This window comes from Apodemus sylvaticus, chromosome 12 (assembly GCF_947179515.1).
Source record: "Apodemus sylvaticus chromosome 12, mApoSyl1.1, whole genome shotgun sequence".
Classification (NCBI taxonomy): Eukaryota; Metazoa; Chordata; class Mammalia; order Rodentia; family Muridae; genus Apodemus; species Apodemus sylvaticus.
Window position 1 is genome coordinate 48,718,319 of NC_067483.1, and position 21,232 is coordinate 48,739,550.

General features: G+C 33.6%; 1 long non-coding RNA gene and 1 other non-coding gene across 2 annotated transcripts in view; both read left to right on the forward strand.

The window, feature by feature from the left end:
* Window positions 1–21,232, forward strand: part of LOC127697517 (uncharacterized) — a 1,170,919-nt gene that overhangs the window by 898,552 nt on the left and 251,135 nt on the right. The gene's annotated exons all lie outside the window — the stretch shown is intronic.
* Window positions 20,363–20,468, forward strand: LOC127698029 (U6 spliceosomal RNA). The gene has a single exon (XR_007980671.1). It is a non-coding gene; the product is annotated as a U6 spliceosomal RNA (small nuclear RNA).

Here is a 21,232-nt window from a genome sequence, read left to right on the forward strand (position 1 = left end):
GCAGATTGATTATAGGTTGTGAGTGATGCTTTGAGTACATATCTCCTTTTCTATGCTGGATGTTATGTTTATTGAAAGTAAGCAGAAATGATGCAGTATTTGTGTGCATGCTTGGGATATATACACAGTGAAGCAATAGTGGCATGACTGTTGCTAGGCTAGCATCCACTATTTGATTGTAGTTAAGACCTAATGCATGAGATAGAACCCATACATGAGACCAAGACCCTGAGAATAGAGTGTTCCTAGACCCTAGAGAAAAGCCTAATCTTATAATGCTCAGTGAATACAAATAATATGACTTCCAATCACATATTTCCATATTCATATATTAGCACATCACAGAAATGTGCCTAGAAATTTTAATTGAATATCTAATTTAGATCCTGATACATGCCAACAATTAGCATAGCTTTAGCATGGTTAGATAATGAAATTAACCAATCACTAATCAATGCAAAAAAAAAGCACCACAAACACAAAATATACCTTAAGATGGCCAATTTCTTTGTGAGTTTACTTTTCTTTAAGAATAATAGAGTGTATCGTGGAATTCAAAATGATGTGTGACTGTAAAAAGAAAATAAAAAGATATTAATTTGAAATTTATTTAAAAAAAGAATTTGCCTGAGCCTAAAGGCAGCAAAATATGGCAATATTATTTCATCTCACCCAGCATCAAATGGAGAAAGGGAACATTTTAATCAACTCATTAACCAGTCATTCACGCAATGCAAACTCATAAGCAATGCAGTTTTTGACATATTGCTTAGTTACTTATCTTCTTTGCTTTCCAAAAGACTTTATCTGTCATTTTAAAAAGAATATGCACATCAATGAATTTAAATAATGAGACAAAACAATTTCCTTATAAAAAACAACCTGAAGATGTAAAGTAAGGATTTTAGAAATCAATGGCCTAATTTTAGAGAAGTTTTTCATAACTTATCATAAAAAACATAAGGCAGGGTTTTTTAAAATAATATATGCTCAGATAAGCATAGGGACTGTGCTAAAACATGATGTTTTAGAGAAAGAAGTTAGGGGTTCTTGAGAGGAATTTTCTGTAAAGGAAATAGAGATCTTTCTAGAAATAAATCAACTGATTTTCTTTTTTTTTCTTTTTTTCATGTTTGACATTATACTCAGGATCCTTCATTGAAGGCAAATAATCTACAAAATGAGTTATTTCCCCAGCCCTACAATTTTATTTCTAAACCAAGTGATGATACAAGAGGGGGGGTATCAGATACCATTAATGTAAACTGATTATGCAATTTGTATTCAGATTTAAGGACATTCAAGGACAAAGAGGTAAAGCCAACTAGAGGGATATTTTAATCCAAGAAACATTTAGTATCAAATCTGTGTGTGTGTGTGTGCATGTGTGTGTGTGTGTGTGTGTGTGTGTGTGTGTGTGTGTGTGTAATAGTGAGTCATGTAGAAAAGCCATAATCTGAAATAGTAGCTCAGAAAAGAAAATGCTTTGCCTGGAATTTTAAGTAGAATTATTACCCCAGAGGCACTGGGTTTACATACACATCAATAAAAAACAACATAGCAGCTGTGCGATTCACCTTGTGAGTTAGTAAAAACAGCAGAACTGAAAGACATTCCATCTGTGTACTTAATTTGCCCTTTACTTAATAAGTCCATTAAAGTCTCTAAGATTTTAAAGGTATTTTCAGTTTTATGAAGCTATGTCAGTGATATTGTTATGTGGGTAAAACAATTTAAATTTTAATTCAGAATTGAAAGAGAACAGATATATTAGCAAGGTAGAAAAAAATAAAAGAAAAAGAATACTGGAGATAGCGGTGACAGAAGAAAGCCCTGTCTGTCTCAACATGCTGTGCGATATCAATTTTGTAGCTGTCCACACTCCAAAAATATTGAGACATTTTGTGGGTAGGTGTCAAGAGTGCATGTCCCTTCTATGCAAAGGAGAAATTGTTATTGTAAGCCAATTTGTGTAATTCCCATCATGTAAATGAAATCTTCTGTAGCACTGTGTGACTGCTGACAGAACTGTATATTTCAGGTTGATCTGCTTTCTAGACCAGCTTTTTATTGGAGAAGTGCGTTTTTTCATCCTTAAATAATAAACTTCTCTTAATGGCAGACTTTTTAGTTGAAAGTTTTTTTTCAGGTGTCTTCCAAATCCTAACAGTCCCTCCAAACTAAATCTTCCCTGTCTCTGTAGTACTGTTTTTCACCATCTTAAATAGGCCCAAGGGGCAGAGCATTGCATCCAGGAAGGATTACTTCTAGACCTCAGAAGCTGAATATTGTTGTTGTTGTTGTTGTTGTTGTTGTTGTTGTTGTTGTTGTTGGAGTTCTTAGATGCTTTGATCAAGTACAGTTTTCTTCCTTTCATTGCATAGTTCAGTGGCTGGAAGTGAATGTAATATTATCATGTATCTTCCATGCCATAATACTTTGGAAATATGTGATTTGCTTCCTAATTTTATATGTTTATGGAAAGAGACAAATTATATCCTGATAGAGATTATAAAGTGAGATGTCACTGTGATAGCAGTTCAGGGATTATTAAGACTGTCAGGAGTTGTGAATTTGAATTTCTGTTATGGTAAGGTTTAAAACTTAAGTATTCCAAAAGACCAACACTTTTCAACTGTATGCAGAGTTTTCTGTTATGGATGAATTGGAATCTTTATGGGATATAATGCACCTTTGATTTTCTAACACTTATATCTCACAAGATGAAGATGCTCTCAACAGTAGCTATAGACTACTCAACAAAATCCCAGTGTCTGTCATGAAAAAAATCTTCCGTTTTCCTTTTTTCTTTTTTTTTCCATTTTTCTTTTGACCAATGCCTTAAAAGAGACTTTCTTTTTTCTCTTTTTTCACTTTTATTGGATATTTTCTTTATTTATATTTCAAATGTTATTCCTTTTCCAGGTCTCCCCTCCAGGAAACCCCCATCCCATGCCCCTCCCCTGCCTCTCTGAGGGAGCTTCTCAATTGACCCGCCCACTCCTCCACTCTTCCCTACTCACCCTGACATTCCCCTACACAGGGGTATCAAACCACCTCAGGCCCAAGAGCCTCTCCTCCCACTGGTGTCCAACAAGGCCACCCTCTGCCACATATGCCCAAGAGCCTCTCCTCCCACTGGTGTCCAACAAGGCCACCCTCTGCCACATATGCAGCCAGCACCATGGGTCTTTCCATATGTATTCTTTGGTTGGTGGTCCAGTTCCTGGGAGCTCGGGGGGTCTGGTCTGTCAACACTGTTGCTTACCCCATGGTGCTGCAAACTCCCTCAGCTCCTTCAGTCCCTTCTCTAATTCTTCCTTCTAGGACCGTGTGCTAGACTTTCAAAATGATACAACTCATAGTCACGACTCTTGTTTGTCTTCTGTAACTGATAGTAAGAACCTATTTGTGAAGGTTAACATATATTTCAGACAAAAGACTTGGAAGTCAAGTTGTAATTGCCTTGCAAGCCTGTCCTTTTAGGACTAATTGTCATAGCATTTGAAAATGGTATGCAAACTATTGAGAGATAAATAAAATAATGACCTTATCCAACTGAAAAATTTTATGAACCATAACAATGACCACCCTGACAAGCTATACCAAAGCATAAAATAGTAAATTATGCATTTCTAATGTGTTTATAAAACATTATCATAATGTAATTATAATTCCATCAATAGGTATATTTATTCTATATATATCATATGACTATAAAGAATCTTGCTGCATGAAATAGACTTGGATAGTAAATATATTAAAAAGCAATATTTATATACTATATTCAATGATCATAAGTTATAAATACATCTGTTTCAAAGGATTAGTTCAAACTTAATTTTAAAAATGTCTTTTAAAATGAGTATGAATGCATTTTATTTAAAGCATCTGGTAGATAGGCTATTATATGATACATACTGGGAAATGAGAAAGTTAAATGATTGTAAATTTCAAATAATAAAATAAATTGCAATCTGTTTTTACTTGTTCTCTATATAAAGATAATATTTTTCTTTGTTTCAGTTTCATTTCAAAAATTAATTAGTTTGATAATAAAAACATATTTGATATGGAGTAGCATGTAATGTCACTAAAATGCATTTAACTGACAATGGCATGCTCTTGCTAAACAATTCTGGAAAAATACATTTAATGTGTTGGCCAAGTGCTATACAGTGATAGGCAGAAGTAATGATAAATAATTGTTACCTGATTGCAAAGAATCTAGTGGTGAATATGTATTCTAAATTTAAATTCTATAATATACTATTATTCAGTATACATATTAGGACCTTTTCTTTTGATCAACGTAATGAATGAATGTTTCATTAGACTTTTTTGAAGCACTTTTTAATTTAAACAAAATTACAATATAAATATATTGTTAACTTTTTCAAAGATCTAAAATCACACTTTATCTATTATTCATATAGGTGTACTTATTAGCAAAGTAAGGCTAATGAGGTAGTGATTTATGGATATTTTAGGAACCATAGATAAACAACCTTAAGCATTCTGTTTTGTAAGAACATAATGGCAAAGTGAAAATTAAATTAAAAACACCAACAATGAACAATGATAATATCATTTTTCTAAAAAAGACAAAGTTGGTAACTTTTTTGCAATATTTATATTCTAACTCTTATAAATAATGGTTATTTTATTGTAACCAAGAAGAAATTGATGAGAGGCTGTACTGCTTAATTTTTGTCAACTTGTCACAATCTAGAGTCACTTGGAAAGAAGGAACTACAACTAGTGAATTGTCTAGATAGATTATTTTGTGAATATTGTCTTAACTATTAACTGATATTGGAGGACCCAACATACTATACAGGAAGGCCTTTGCTGTCTATGAAAACTAGCAAGCCAAGAAGCTGAATTTTTATACCATTTTTCCTACCAGATTACTGCTACCCTGACCGTACATCCCTCAATTATAAATTGTTACCTAAAAGTACACTCCACATGAAGCCCTTTTTCCTATAATTTACTTTTTGATGAGGATGTTGTATCACAGCAACACAATAGAAACTGGAACAGTTATTTTGAGAAATGACATCAGAAAAAATATAATTAAAAATTTCAATGTGAAATACAAAATTTGTGAAATTCTGGAGTTAAATGAGTTGAAATAAGTTGCAAGGAGATAAAGAAGGAACACCATGGGAAAACAATGTTAAAAGAGGTAAAAAATGGAAGAAATAAACCAAAAATATTTTCTAGTATGATAGAAAATTTCAGATTTAAAATGCCTAAATTTATATTTAGCGTTATCTACTATGTCAGTGGCACTATGTAAGTAAGATTCATCATTGCCCTTTTTCTTTTCTTTTATTATTATTACTATTATTATTTTATTTTCTATATTTTTATTTTCTATATTCTTTGTTTACAGTCCAAATGCTCTCCCCTTTCCCAGTTCCCCCCTCCCCATATGTCCCATAAGTCCTCTTCTCTCCATCTATTCTCCTATCTTTCCCCCTCCCTTTTCTCTGTCCTGGTACTCCCCTACAAGGCTGGATCAAGCCTTTCCAGGATTAGGGCCCTCTTCTTCCTTCTTCATGGGAATCATTTGATATGCTAATTGTATCTTCAGTATTCAGAGCTTCAGGGCTAATTAATATCCACCTATCAATGGTTGCATTCCATGTGTATTCTTTTGTGATTGCGTTACCTTGCTTAGGATGATATTTTCCAGTTCCATCCATTTGCCTAAAAAATTCATGAATTCATTGTTTTTAATTGCTGAATAGTACTCCATTGTGTATATATACCACATTTTCTTATAAAACACTATAGCACATAACACAGTTTATATCTAATGTAAATATCGTCTCTAAATTTAAGTTATAAAATAAGACATTGGCAACCTCTCTTGAGACAGTAGGTATATGATACCAAATTTCATATTAGATTTGTAAATAGAAAGTCTCTCAGTGTGTTTTAATGAAAACTACACAGGTATGCACCCAAATCCCACATCAATCTTCTGAACTCAAAGCATGAACCAAAGTTACCTGAATGCAAGATATATAATACATAGGTACTTTCGAAGACTTCATAGACATAATGTATTGATTGGCCTTACTTACAGGATATATACTCTATAGTAAATGTTAATGTGAAAAATATTATATCTTGCCTCAGTACACAACAGGCAACATATTAAAATATATTGACTTGATTTAATAATCCATACCATCTTATTTTAGTATTTATTTTTCATTTATTCAAAATCTATAAAACCATTGATTTCAGATGTATTTTAAAATATTTTACTATATCTAGAACTGTACATCTAGAGGAAACTCCAGCTGCCAGTATTTTTATTTTGACAGCATAAACTTAAAATGATGAAGAAATCATATATGAAAATTTTCAACTTACCAATAACCTTAATAAATTTGGGGTTATATGTTTGATGTGTGTGATGGCTTTCATAATACAAAATAGACTGTAAGCCTAGTTGTGGATTGTAAAAGACTTTCAAGCACAGTCCTCAACACAGCCTATTAGCTGTATGCCAATAAACCTTAAAGTGAAGCCATTATGATTGACAAAACAGTTATTTTGGCATAGAACAAGTATTTCCATGACTAAATATTCAACATATTAAAATTACTTACTACAAATAAATTCTAGATTCATTACTGCCATTTCCTTATGAGACTTTATAGGATAGAGAGCAGTATGGGTCAAATGGAGGTATCATATCTAACACTGAGTTGTAAAGAAGGACATTGGCAACCTCTCTTGATACTTGATGTATATTATACAAAGTTACACACTACATTTTTAGACATGAAATTTATGGGTATGTTTTATAGAAAACATCCCTAACAAATGTATATTCAATGAGTAATCCAGAAGGAAGTTAAAAAACATTTAATTAGGAAAAGATAGAGACAGCGATTAAATGCCTCCTCCCTCCCCTCCGCTTCTCTCTATCTCATTCTTTCGTGGTCTTCCCTAGTAAGATGTCTCAGTCTCATCTATCAATACATAGTACTTTCTTTGTGAATAATGTCTGTTGTAGTATTTGGGATTTCATCATATTTTGTTATTTTATCATATAATCTTATACTATATGTCATCCCTTTATATAGTTTGTAGATTTTCAAACTCATTTTACTTTTAGTAATTCAATTAAAAATATGGTGATATTTTTAATCACCATATCATTAATTGTTCATATCATTAATATCATCATTCGAGTGACTTCGGGAGAAAATTCAGGGCAAATTTTGGGCTATTGTGGCCCTCTGTGTCAGATCTTACATCAATAACCAAAAAATTCATAAATAAATAAACTGAAACAATGGTGGAGGTTTTTTCAATGTTATAAAGCAACAAATAGATGCTTATCAACCATTTTGAAAGATAAGTTACTTTTCAAAAATACAAATGATATAATGGATATATAATTCACTTTGTATTTTCTGTAGAATGTCTGTGAAGACAGGCAGTTATTTGTCAAGCTGGGAAAACAAAAAATATTTAAAATACTGATAGCAATATATCTAAGTTGAAATTACTCTAAATATGATGGATTATAAAATAAGTACATTCATTGTTGTTTAAGATATAAATTAAAATAATATCTGTCTTTTGGGAGGTTATATAAAGAAACATTCTATCACTATGGACATAATAATTTATAAGATTAGCTGAGATGTTTCTACCTCTTCTAAGTTTCATTCCTCTACTAATACAGATTTTAGCAAAATATTTTCTGATATTTAAAATACAACTTTTACATATCCAATAGAACATCTGAAGTTGTACTAAACATGTGATGGCTATTAGATAATCCTGCTCTTGATGATAAGTTAAGTAACATGAACACTTGAGCATTGTTTGACTTCAGGAAAAAATTGAATCACATATACAGTGTACTCCTGGGGAAGTGCAAAATGATTTCTGATAGCTCTAACCACAGCAAATTCTCATAAAATACAATTTTTATAACTTTAGATGAAGTATAGTGTTAAATTTGTAGTGTGTAAATATAGTAAAATAGATTTGATTGCCAGAGATGTGACTCATTTAATTGTAATATTTTGCTTGCCCTGAGAACATAGTATTTTTATCTATTAAATCTTGGACTCTAAGGGTCAAAACTAAGAATTAAACAAACACCTTATCATGTGTACTTGCTTTCAGGAATGAAAATCATATAATCTGTAAAATAAATTATGTTGAGGTAATTAAACAGAAATAAAACAAAGGAAATACATTTTGTAATAAAAAATGAAAAATTTGGAAAACAAGAAGCTGTGGAGATATGAAAAACAAACAGAAAAAATATTGACATTTAATGAAGTCTTACCATATTTTACACCCAAAAGTTTATCCACCCAAACTAACCAGCACTCACATTTTTAAAGCAATAAATTACGTTATGGCAGCAGTTTGGATTCTTTACCCATCAAGGTTGACTAGCACCATTTATTGGCTTTCTCCAATTATAATATAATATATTATATATATATTATACAATATCTTCATAAAAAATATTTTTTGTAAAAAAAATCTTTCTCCTGTAATAATATATATATTTTTTCATAAAAAATAATTGTGTTCGTAACTATGGATTATGCATGTGTGCACAAGTGCATGTGCATATATGCATGTTTCCCCTTTTGAATAGCTGCTTTGTGATTATTTTTATATTTGTTAATTATTTATTTACATTTCAAATGTTATCCCCCTTCCCAGGTTCCTTTCCATTAACCCCCTATCCTCTCCCTCCTCTCCTGGCCTCTATGAGGATGTTCCCCACCCACCCATTCCAGCCTTAGTGCCCTAACATTCCCCTACATTGGGTCATCCAGCCTCCACAGGACCTAGGGGTTCCCTTTCCATTGATGGCAGAGAAGTCAGTCCTTTGCTTCATATCCAGCTGGAGCCATGGGTTCCCCATATGTAATCTTTGGTTGGTGGTTTAGTCTTTTCCTTGAGTCTGGTTAACATCTTTAGGTTTGAGTTTTCTTCTCTAGTACAGTCAGGAAGTGAGGGTGTTTTTATATTAAACTTGGCTTTGACACGGAATGTCTAATTGTTTTCATATATTCTGACAAGAAGTTTTCCTGGATAGAGCCTATAGATTATCTATACAGGTGCTTCTGGATTTCAGTCTCCATTGAGAATTCAGGTGTTATTCCAACCTGAATTAGGTTGGAATATTATAATATGGTTATTTGGTCTGCAGTTCTGTATGTTACTTATTTGCTTGTTTGTTTGAATTTTCCTTGCTGCTCTTTTTATTTTAATATCACATTGTATTATTTATAATTATTTATGTATTTATTTTACATTTCAGGTTTATTTCCCTCCTGGTCCACCCTCCGACTCATCCACATCCCATACCTCCTCCCCGCCCCCATTTAGTATCCATGAAGATGTCCCCATCACCAACCCAACCGGACCTCTAATGCCCCTGGGGCCTCCAGTCTTTTGAGGTTTGTGTGCATCTTCTCTGATTGAACCTGGCAGTTCTCTGCTGTATTTGGGTTGGGGGCTTTGTATCAGCTGGTGTATTCTGCCTGGTTGGTGGTCCAGTGTCTGAGAGATCTCAGGGGTCCAGGGTGTCTGCTGGTCTTTATACTGCAAATTTCCTTTTTTTTTTTTTTTTTTTTTGTTATTTTATCCTGAGGGAACATGTTTTCTGTTGTTAACATTTGAGATTTCTATTTATCCTCTATTTGCTTCTTTAAGGTAGAGAAATTTTCTTCTATGATTTTTCTTAAAAATGGTTTCTGAATCTTTGACCTGGTTGTATTTCTATTTTCTTAGACCTATTTTAAAGCCTTGTTTGTTTTGAATATCATAGAGGTCATGCAAGAAGAATATCCTTTGTCATGTATTCTAATACTCAAAGCTTACTGTAGTAGAGTTGCAGAGTTCTGGTGAAAACATATTGTTATGACTATTTTTGGTTTTGTTTTTAAGCATGAATCTAAAATATAAATTTTAAGAGATTGTAATTCTATGTGATGGTATATTACCTTGTCTTTTTGGGTGGATATTTTGTTTCTTGGATTCTGTTGTTTGATTTCTGGTTATTAGAAGAATTCTGTGTTGCATGTTGCCTGATAAAAAATCCTTTTGAGATTCTGTTAGGTGTGTACTTTATTGTTCAAGAGTAAATTTATCTCTAATTATATTATAATGATTAACTATTCTCACTATTTCTAACTTAGAAATGAGGCAGGGCTGTGAGGCATTATGAGGGAAGGTTTACAGAAGGGAGAAAATCAGGGTATTCAATATGGTTCTGCTTTTTTCAATGTTGACTGAAGCCAGAGAGTAAAAATAGGCCACATAGGTAGCCTGTTTCAGTGCTGGAAATCAGAAAATCTCATTAGACATGAAGGATAGAGGATAGGTTAAATGTTGATATTTTCCTATATACTGAGCTGATCTTCTGTTTCTGGCTTTTCTAGAACATTTCCAGAAAAAGTCCACCAGACTTAGAGAGTGAAATAATAAGAGGATTGGTGTATAAGTCTGGGTTCTCTAGAGTCACAGAATGTATGGGCAGTCCCTATATAATTAGGGAATTTGTCAATGACTTACAGTTTATAGTCCAACTCCCCAACAATGGCCAGCCGCAGCTGTGGATGGAAGTCCAAGGATCTAGCAGTTGCTCAGTCCCAGGAGGCAAGCAGGCAAGGAAGAGTGAGTAAGTCTTCCTTCTTCCAATGTCCTTATATAGATCTCCAGCAGAGGGTGTAGCCAAGATTAAAGGCTGTAGGTCTCCAGGAAAGGGTGTGACACAGATTAAAGGCATGTGCCTCCAAGCCTTTAATCCCAGATGATTTTGAACTTGGAGACCTACTTGTCTTAATCTTCTGAAATTCATAGCCACTATGCTTCAAGATCTCCATGCCAAGATCCAGGTCAGAAACGTATATATCTGAGCCTCCAGATTAGGATTATAGGTGAGCCTTCCAATTCTAGATTGTAGTTCATTCCAGATATAGTCAAGTTGACAACCAGGAATAGCCACTACAGTTGGGTAGAACATTTGGAATAAAAGATCCATATTATCAATTAGAAATGGGGACTTAAAGGATGGGAGACTGCAATAAGTGCTTTGCCACAGAGATGCAAATGAAACTGTAGGAATGACTTGTGAAGAGAGGAGAAGCTGTTGAAGATCTGTGGTTAAGCTATCTGCTTTCAAGTCTGGAATAGCCTGTGGGATCCCAGGGAACGCTTCATTTGAAAACTAGAATAAAGGATGAATGGAGAAAAGAAAGGTTAGAAAGAGAATCAATTAACTTGTTCAGTGGAGATGGGAGAGGCATGACAGAGAGTCTAGAGCATGTGTTCTACTATAGACCTAGGATGGGAAAGGGGGATTGCATTAGGAGGTGTGGAGAAAGCGATTAAGATCAGCCTTTTTTTTCCCCTTTGTGTTGTATTTAAGAAGGTTCTCAGGGAATACCTGATGGTGTTGGAGTCTGGGGTAATGAATCTTGTGGGGAGAGGAAAATTTGGAAGATAAAGTCTATGTTATCTGTTGTTGATTTGAATCTAAAGGGAATTGGAGATATTCTTTAGTGATCGAAGACAAAGGTGGGGATAAGATTGAGAAATTGGATTTGCGGAAGTGGAAGGAGAGTGAAGATTTGCTTTTAGCCTACCTTGTACCCTGCCTGAGGAGCCTGTTAGTTCCCAGGCAATGCTTGCTGGAGTTGGGAGCTAGGATAAAACAATGATTAGTTTAAGAAAACTTATTAGGGGAATATTTGTGTGATCAACTGTAGAGGGCAGGGGATTCAGGGAAAGGTGACAGAAACAGGTACTCTGCTACAGAGCTGGGGATGAGACATGGTTTGGATTTGGAGGAGTAGATTGGTGGGAGATGTAAAGATATGAATTAGTTGACCTATTTCCCTGATCTATAATTTTTACTTTTAACATAATCTTTAAGTACAAAAAACTATTTTACAAAAAGAAACCAGTCTTACAGAAATTTGAATCAAATTGTGGTGGCATAAAAAAAAATATCATTACTTATTTGACTTCCTACAGCTCTAATATTCCTGTAAGATTCACTGTGTAGATTCTTCCAAGTGATTTTAGTCTATTATTAATTTATTCACATGAATGTTTCAATTCACCAGTTACATTTGCTTTTATAAAAATTGTTTCATTTATTCATCTTTCTTAAAAGTATTGAAATATTCATGACAGAAGTATTGCCCTAAGTCTTTTCTTTATTAAATATATTCTTTATTTACATTTCAAATGATTTCCCTTTCCTGTTCCCCCACCTGAAAGTCCCATAAGCCAACTCCCCTTCCTCTGTTCCCCAATCAACCCTCTCCTACTTCCCTGTCTTGGTATTCCCCTATACTGTTTCAATGAACCTTTCCAGGATCAGGGGCCTCTCCTCCCTTTGATGACCAACAAGACCATCTTCTGCTGCCTATGGGTCTGGAGACATGGGAAACACCATGTGTACTATCTGGTTGATGTTTTTGTCATTAGGAGCTCTGGGTGTACTGGGTGGCTCATATTGTTGTTCCTCCTATGGCACTGCAAATTTCTGCAGCTCCTTGGGTTCTTTCTCTAGTTCCCCCACTGAGGACCCTGTGCTCAATTCAATTGATGGCTGAGAGTGTGGCCTACAGTTCTTAATGATTTATTTTTACATTTATTTTACATTTATTTTTTGATATATAATCATATATCATTATTTATTTTTGGATCACAAGTTATATCTAACTGTCAAATAAATATTCTATGCAGAACCAATTATTTGCATTGAATTTATTTTTATTTTGTTATTTAGTTGTTTATTTAGCCTCTATGTTTTGATACAGGGTGATTTCAAAGTTGAAGTGGTCATAGTGGCTTTATGCTCCCTACTCCTAGTACTTCTGGTATCTGAGTTCTATTATTAAAGAGATGCGCTTCCATAATCAGTTCCACACTCTAATTTATTATGATATACATATACACTATTAAAAGTAATTTTATCTTCTTACTCAAATTTGTATTTTGCTGTATTGGCAGGAATACATGGCTTTAATTATGCCTGTTTAAAATGCCTCCAAATATCTAGCACACTGTGTTCCACTGAATTATAGTGCTTTAAAAATATAGTTAGCATTTGTATTGGAATTTCAATAAACTTTTATTTTAATTATGGATAAATGACACTTTTAAAAACTTACCATTTTTGTAATCCATAAATGTGATTATTCAAATCAATATCTGCAAATGGCTTTATATCTTTATATAGATGGCACACATGGCTTATTCATCAGCCTGTCATTTTATCGACCACATTTTTAGTGTAAAGGGTTTAAGTTTAATTATAGTTTTGCCAAAGACAAATCTTTTCTATTCTTATTTAAAAGGAAAAATACAAAGTACTTTAAATTATACTTTCAAACATTCACTTGACAGAAGGATAAGAATTTTGATAACCACATTTAGTTATTTGTTTTTAACTTTTATAGAAAAATATTACTAACGTAAGAGTTTGTAACATACAGTGACTATTTTTGTCATGTGTTTTTTTTTTCCTTTAAAGTCCATTTTTCAAATGTCTTTGCATTATAAAGCTTCTATACTTCATATAGCAACATTTGTTGCTGTAACATTACTGTAAATAATCATTTGCCTGTGTGATAGCTAAATTATATTAGGTTTGTTTCCTTAGTAAAATAAGTATAAACATTTCAAAACATCAGCAAAATTTCACTGATAAATGTTGCAAAATATTATATAATGTTCAGACAAACAATTTTATATATGGTTGAGGCTGGGGATTACTTTTCTTATTCAGTTGAATGTATCTAAACTTCCAACAATTTGAGTGCTAGCTGTTGGTGTAATGCTCCCAGCTGAGTGCCATCATGTTCTATGACATAAGTAGATGGTGGAGAAGATAACATAAAATCATTTGACAAACATTTTTAATGTTTGAGAAATTTCAATTGGGCAACATTGATTACTTGCTCAAAATATATGTGACCTTGATGATGAGAGATAGCCTTTACCAAGGATAACCCCCAACACTTTGAAAGTCAGTCTCATAAAAAGAGACTTTCTGTTCAGATCCAACTTAGATGGTCAGTTTTATGTCCAAATTATGTGGTATCTTAGCATTAGAAACGTCAAATATTTCATTCAGCCAGGGACAATACCAATGGCCTATATTTATACAGGACTTTTAATCCAGAAAAATGGCTGCTATGCCAAGGGATAACATCTGAAGACTGTCTAGGTCTACATGAGCCAGGTGGAAAGTACACATGGTCTAGATCACACTAAGATTTGACTGGAATGCCAACATGCCCTGACTGCACACCTTTAATCTCTAACAAGGTTTAGTAGCATTGTAGTTAGTTCGTAGAATGAAGCATCATTGTTTAAAAGTGATGTCTAATTGAAGGATAGACAAAGTGGTGAATCAGAGAAAGATTGGAAAGCATGACTCAAGAATAGAGTATATTCCAGGCAAAGAACAGCAGAAGAAAGAGAGGCTTATTAAATGCCATGAGAGAGAGAAAAGGGGTATGATATATGACATGTGGTGTACGTGTGTGTTTGACAGTTTTCTAGGATAGTTTTACAGAGACAGGTTGCAGAGAGAACAGCTAGATACAGGTGAAGACAGAACAAGCCAGAAGATTAGAACATATTTCCAAAATGAATATGAGGCCATGCAGAGGCATTTAGGCAGAAGCAAAGAGAAAGTGGATTGAATCAGTCAGTTTAGAAGATAAGATTGTAGAGAGGCAAGAAGCTTCTATGCCTTGGCATAGAGATAACACATCATAACAAAGAAAATGCTCTGTGAATAGCCTAATCTATGTATTCCTACAGCTTGTGTATGACTCTCATCTCATCAGTTTATCTGAGAAAATAAAAGTGACATTTACATATATTCTTTATGAGGCCTCATGGATTCCACTGACCAACAATTTGAGAGGAAGTTTCCCTACCTGGTATTGGATTTTTAGTTAGGATGTGGTTTTATTGTAAGAATATTGTCAGCTCTAGTAGAATAGCTTCATTACAATACATGAGTGTGTGTGTTGTGTGTGCGTGTGTGCACGCACACACGTGTGTGTGTTTGTGTTTGTGTGTGTAATGTATTTATAAAAATAAACAATAATATGAAGCACCACTGGGGCCCATAAATTAAAAAAAATTCAACAAGCAATTGAAAGCAGGAAAAATAGTCCAATCTAAATCTGAGCATCCAATTGTATTGTCCAGTACCAAGTATTCAGCAATGAAATTATATAGATACATGTAACATTAAATCTACATCCATGAATCAAAAATATAACGTTTTTCTTTCTGGAACTAGGTAACCCCACTCTTAATGATTTATTTCCACCTCCATCTATTTCATTATGTCAGTTGTCTTAACAGCTTTATATTTTATTTTTAAATGTATATTTCCATGAATTTAAAGGGAATGTTTAGGCCTAAAAATGAATAAAAAGATATTCCTTAGGAAAGTAGAGGGAAGGTGAATATTTTCAAGCTTTTGATGAGTCCATATTATATGACCAAATGGACAATTTAAATGAACATGGAGACTGAATATTATCCAGATAGAAATGAGATATGCTGAACTGGAAAGTTCACATACTACTTCTGGAAGCAATTAGTAATCAAATGTAACGTGATAAATTTACCATGTATATGGAAAAAAGGTATATCCCTTCTATATCCCCACTAGAAGTACAACCCACCCCACACTGACTAATCACATCATAACCAACAATTAAATCCTATGCAAAAGCAGAAGAATTAAATTAATGTATATATATATATATGTACATATATATATGAGGAATCACTGAACAAGTGAGTTCTTCACAAATTAAGACTGTTTTCTTTTGTTTTCTTTTTCTTTTTATGTTTTAGATGAAAGAGGGGATTTATTACAGGGAAGAGCCACATTAAAATAGGTACTAAATTATTTAGAAAGAAATCAACTAAAGAAGTCCTATAAGACATCCATGCATAGTTCCCTAAATTATAGAGTCCAGAACAGAGCAAGAGTATCCCATGAGATGAAGTTTCCAAGTAAACCAACATGTAGCAATAGAAGGGATTTTTCAATGATGGTTTTTACATACACCAAGCTCTTCCACATTCCCTCCACTATTATCTATTCTATTTTGATTTCCTGAAGAGTTATATCTGTCCCTCATGTCCTTTCATTTATACCTAATTCCATGTGTCTACATGTAAGTTGGTTATCATTATCTTAACAGTTAATATCCACAATAGCCAAATAAGTATGCCCTATATAAGTATGCCCTATATGTATCATAAAATGGTCTCAGAATGATTTTTTTCTAGTATCAAGTATTTACATGGAAATTTCATGATTCCATTAGGTTTAACTGATGAGTAATGCTCAGGGATTATTACTTAGTAATGCTGCTCCATTCAGGGAATTTACAATATTTACTTTATTCTATCATCTAGGAGGTCTCCAATTTCTGGCTATGACTGATAGAACAACAATTTAGGTGCGTATGTTCCTTTACCATATAGAAACATTTATCAAGTGTTGGTCTTTGTGACCTTGCTTAAAGTGTTTTATTCAGAAACTCTTTTCCTGAATCAATGCATTCAACACCATTCCCCTTTTTCTCTTCCATAAAATTCACTGTATCAGGTTTTATGTTGATGTTTTTATGCTATTGAGTTTTGTGCAGTGATAAGTACAAATCTATTTGCCTTCTCTTACATGCAGCCCTCCAGTTTAACTAGTACCATTTGGTGAAGGGGTTGCTTTTTTCTAGTTTGTATAATTATTTTTTATCAAAAATCATGAATACAAAGGTTTATATACTTATACTTGAGTTTCAGTTCTATTCAATTAATCAATGATTCTTATGTGCCAATGCCATAATTTTATTTTTATAGCTGAAGGAATGTTTTAGCTATTCTAGATATTTTCTTTCCACATGAAACTAAAGATTGCCCATTCAAGGTATGAGAAGACATGTATTCAAGTTTTGATAGAGATTTGATTAAATTTACTGATTTATTTGTAAAGATGACCACTTTTACTATTTTAATTTTATTGACCCCTGTGCTTAGATGATCTTTCCATTTTCTTCTATATTCTTCAATTTCTATCTTCAAATATGTAAGCATTTCAATCCTATAAAGTCTTTCACTTGCTAGTTTAGAGTTACAAGGTATTTTATATTATTTGAGGTTTTGTGAAACATGTTTCCTTGATTTATTTATCAATCCACTTTTCATTTGCATATAGGAAGCCAATGGGTTTTTCTGAGTTAATTTTGTGTCCAACTAATTCATTAAAAGTTTTACTAACTGTAGGTGGATTTTTAATTTTTGTTTGCATATTTTGTTTTATCTTTTTTGTTTGCTTCTTTGTCTTTTTTATTATATAATGCTTTATTTACATTTCAAATGGTATCCCATTTCCTCTCTACTCCTCCAAAAATACCCTATCCCATCCCCCCTCACCCTGCTTACCAACCCACCCCTCACACTCTCCTGACCTGGCATTTCACTACACTGGGACATCCAGCCTTTACAAGATCAATGGCCTCTCTTCTCATTGATGTCTGAAAAGGCCATCCTCTGCTACATATGAAGCTGGAGCCATGGGTCCCTCCATGTGTACTCTTTGGTTGGTAGTTTAGTCCCAGGGAGCTCTGGGGGTACTAGTTGGTACATATTATTTTCCCTCCCGTGGGGCTGCACACCTTTTCAGCTCCTTGCGTCCTTTCTCTAGCTGCTCCATTGGGGACCCTATGCTCAGACTATTGGTTGGCTGTGAGCCATGGGTGTTTTGATCCACCTTCTAAGAAGGATCAAAGTATCCATACTTTTGTCTTCTTTCTTCTTAAGCTTCATGTGGTCTGTGAGTTGTTTGTCTTTAAGTTAGACATTTGAGGTAATTTATGTATTCTATCAGTTTATCTGCTAATCAAAATACTTTGACTCTTACGTTTTCAAATTTATGCCATTAATTTCCTTTAGTTGTCTTATTGCTCATGCTAAGATCTTAAGTACTATATTGAAATATTATAAAGAGATTGAACAACCATGTATTGTTCTCAATTTTAGTGGAATTTCTTTGAATTTTTCACTATTAAAATTTATGTTTCTATATATTTGATGTATACTGTTTGTATTAAGCTTTGTATCCATAGTTTCTATAGAATTTTTGTCAAGATGGGGTGATACTCTCTGTTGCAGGACTTTTCTCATTTCCATTGATATGAACTTGGTTTTTATTTGCTTGTTTATATGGCTTATGTATATTTGTCTTCTAGAGCTTCTCTGGGAAGAAGCCTACCACATCATGGTCTGTAAGCCTATTGGTATGTTCTTATATTCACTTTATAATCTTTTTTTTTTTGAGAATTTTTGCATGTACATAAAGAAATAAGGGTTTGTCATTCTTTGTGTCAGTACTGAATGTGTTTGGGGTATGTGGGTAACTGTGACCTCATAATAAATTAGACAATGTTCCTTCTGTTTGTATTATACAGAAAAATTTTTTTTAAAGTATATCACCTTTGTTCTTTCCAGACATACCAGAAGAAGGCACCAGATGCCATAACAGAAGGTTGTGAGCCACCATGTAGTTGCTAGTAATTGAAATCAGGACCTCTGGAAGAGCAATCAGTGCTCTTAACCATTTCTCCAGGCCTGATACAGAAAAATTTAAGGAGTATTGGAGTTGACTCTTATTTGAAAGTCTGATAGAATTCTTCACTCAAACCATTGCCTGTGAGTTCCTTTTTTTTATTTTTTGATGGGTTGATAGAATTTGTTTTTTTTTTTTTTTTTTTAGTTTTTTGGATTTGGTTTTTTCAAGACAGGGTTTCTCTGGATATCCCTGGATGTTCTAGAACTCACTCTGTAGACCAGACTGGCCTTGAACTCAGAAATCCGCCTGTCTCTGCCTCCCAAAGTGCTGGCATTACCGGTGTACACCACCACCGCCAAGCTGGTTTGGTAGAATTTTAATTACAGTATTTAATCACAGACTTTTTACTAGGGGCAACAGGTCTATTCAAATTGCTCAAATTACAGGCCATATTAAGTTTCTCATTTTAACTTTAATATGTAGTACAGATCAAGAAAACTATACCTTTATTTTATATTTTTTCAGCTGGACAGAGTACAGTCCATATGATTCTCTGAGTTTCTTTGAATCTGTTGTTATATCAACCTAATCATTTCTAATTTCCTAATTTAGATAATTTCTCTCTGCTTTTTTCTTTTAATTTAAATAAGTATTTATCAATCCTATTAATTTTCTCATACATCCAATTTTGTGTTTCATTGATTCTATGCATTTTTTTGGTTGTTATTTGTTGTTGTTGTTGATAGCTGCCCCTCAAGTTGATATTTTTTGGTGTCTACTTTTTATGAAATTTATTTGTTTCTTTTTTCTTTATTTATACAGTTTTCTTTCTTTTTTCTTCTTTCTTTTTTCTTCCTTTTTTGTTGTTGTTCTACAGAAGTTAGGTGTGATGTCAAGGAAATATTATCAGAGCTCTACCTTTTAAAACAAATATAGATATTTAATGCTATAATCTTGATTCTTGGAACATTTGGGATATCCCCTGCATCTAGCTCCTCAATTTACTTCCCTATTCCCTTTCCCACATAAAGCCTGCACGCCATCTGCCTCCTATGACTACTTTATTCACTCTTCTAAGTGAGAATCAAGTATTCTATCTTGAACTTTATTCTTTTTAAGCTTATTTGGGCCTGTGAAGTACAACATGTGTATCCTGTGCTTTCTGTCTAATATCCACTTATAAGTGTGTGTATCCCAAGTATATTCTTTTGGTTCTGGTTTACATCAATCAAATTCTCAAATTCCATCCATTTGCCTACAAAATGCATGATGACTTTGTTATTAATAGCCAAATAGCATCTCATTGAGTAGTTGCACCACAATTTCTTTACTGATTCTTCAGTTGAGGGGCATCGAAGTTGTTTCGAAGTTCTGGCTATTACAAATAAAGCTGATATAAACATAGTTGAGCAACAATCTTTATGGTATAGTGTGGCATCTTTGGGGTATGTGCTTAGAAGTAAAGTAACTTGGTCTTAAAGTAGAACTATTCCAAGTTTTCTGAGAAACCACCAAATAGATTTCGAAGTGGTTGTACAAGCTTTCGCTCCCACAAGCAATGGAGGATGGTTTATCTTGCTCCATATCCTGGCCATCATGTGCCATCTCTTGCATTTTTGATCTTTGTCATTCTGAGGGGTGTAAGATGGAATCTCAGAATTTTGATTGGCATTTCCCTTATGTTTAACAACTTGGAACATTTGTCTAAGTGCTTTTGTCCATTTGAAATTTCTCTTAGGCAGGACATGCACTAAAATTGGAAGTATACAGAGAAGATTAGCCTGACCCCTTGCACAAGGAAGACATGTAAATTCATGAAGCATTCCATACTTCAAAAAAAAAAACTCTATTGGGAATTTTGTTTTTAACACTGTACCCCAATTTTTATTGAGATATTTGGATTGTTGGTGTCTAAATTCTTGTGTTGTTTGTTCATTTTGGATATTTGCCATCTGTCAGATTTAGTGTTGGTGAAGATCCTTTCCCCATCTGTTGGTTGCCATTTTGTCCTATTGATGGTTTTAAGGCAGAATTCTACCAGAGTTTCATAGAAGAGCTAATACCAATAATCTTCAAACAATTTTGCAGAATAGAAACAGAAGGAATGGTGCAAAACTCATTCTATAATGCCACACTTACCCTGAAAACTTAACCAGAAAAAGAGTCTACAACGGAAAAGAATTTCAGACCAATATCTCTTTTGAATATCAATGTAAAAATACTCAATATAAATTAATTTACAAATTAAATACAGGAACACATAAAAAACATCTTCTACCATGATCAAGTAGGTTTTATCCCACTGATGCAAGAATGACACATACAAATCAAACAAGTCTCATGCTCAGCAACTTTCAACACTCATAGAGACATATTCCCTCCTGTATCTGTTTCAGTGGTAGGAAGCCATGTCCCTTCCACATGGCCAAGCAAGACTCAGTAAGTTGTCCCTTACAGCCTATAGGACATCTTTCCAGGAAGTTATAGTTTTCCTAATATTCATTGATAATTCAGGTGTCCTTCTCATAGGGCTGGCTTTGTATAATTCTATGTCTTTTCTCATTATGTTTTAATATTCAGTAAGTATTCATAAGTTTA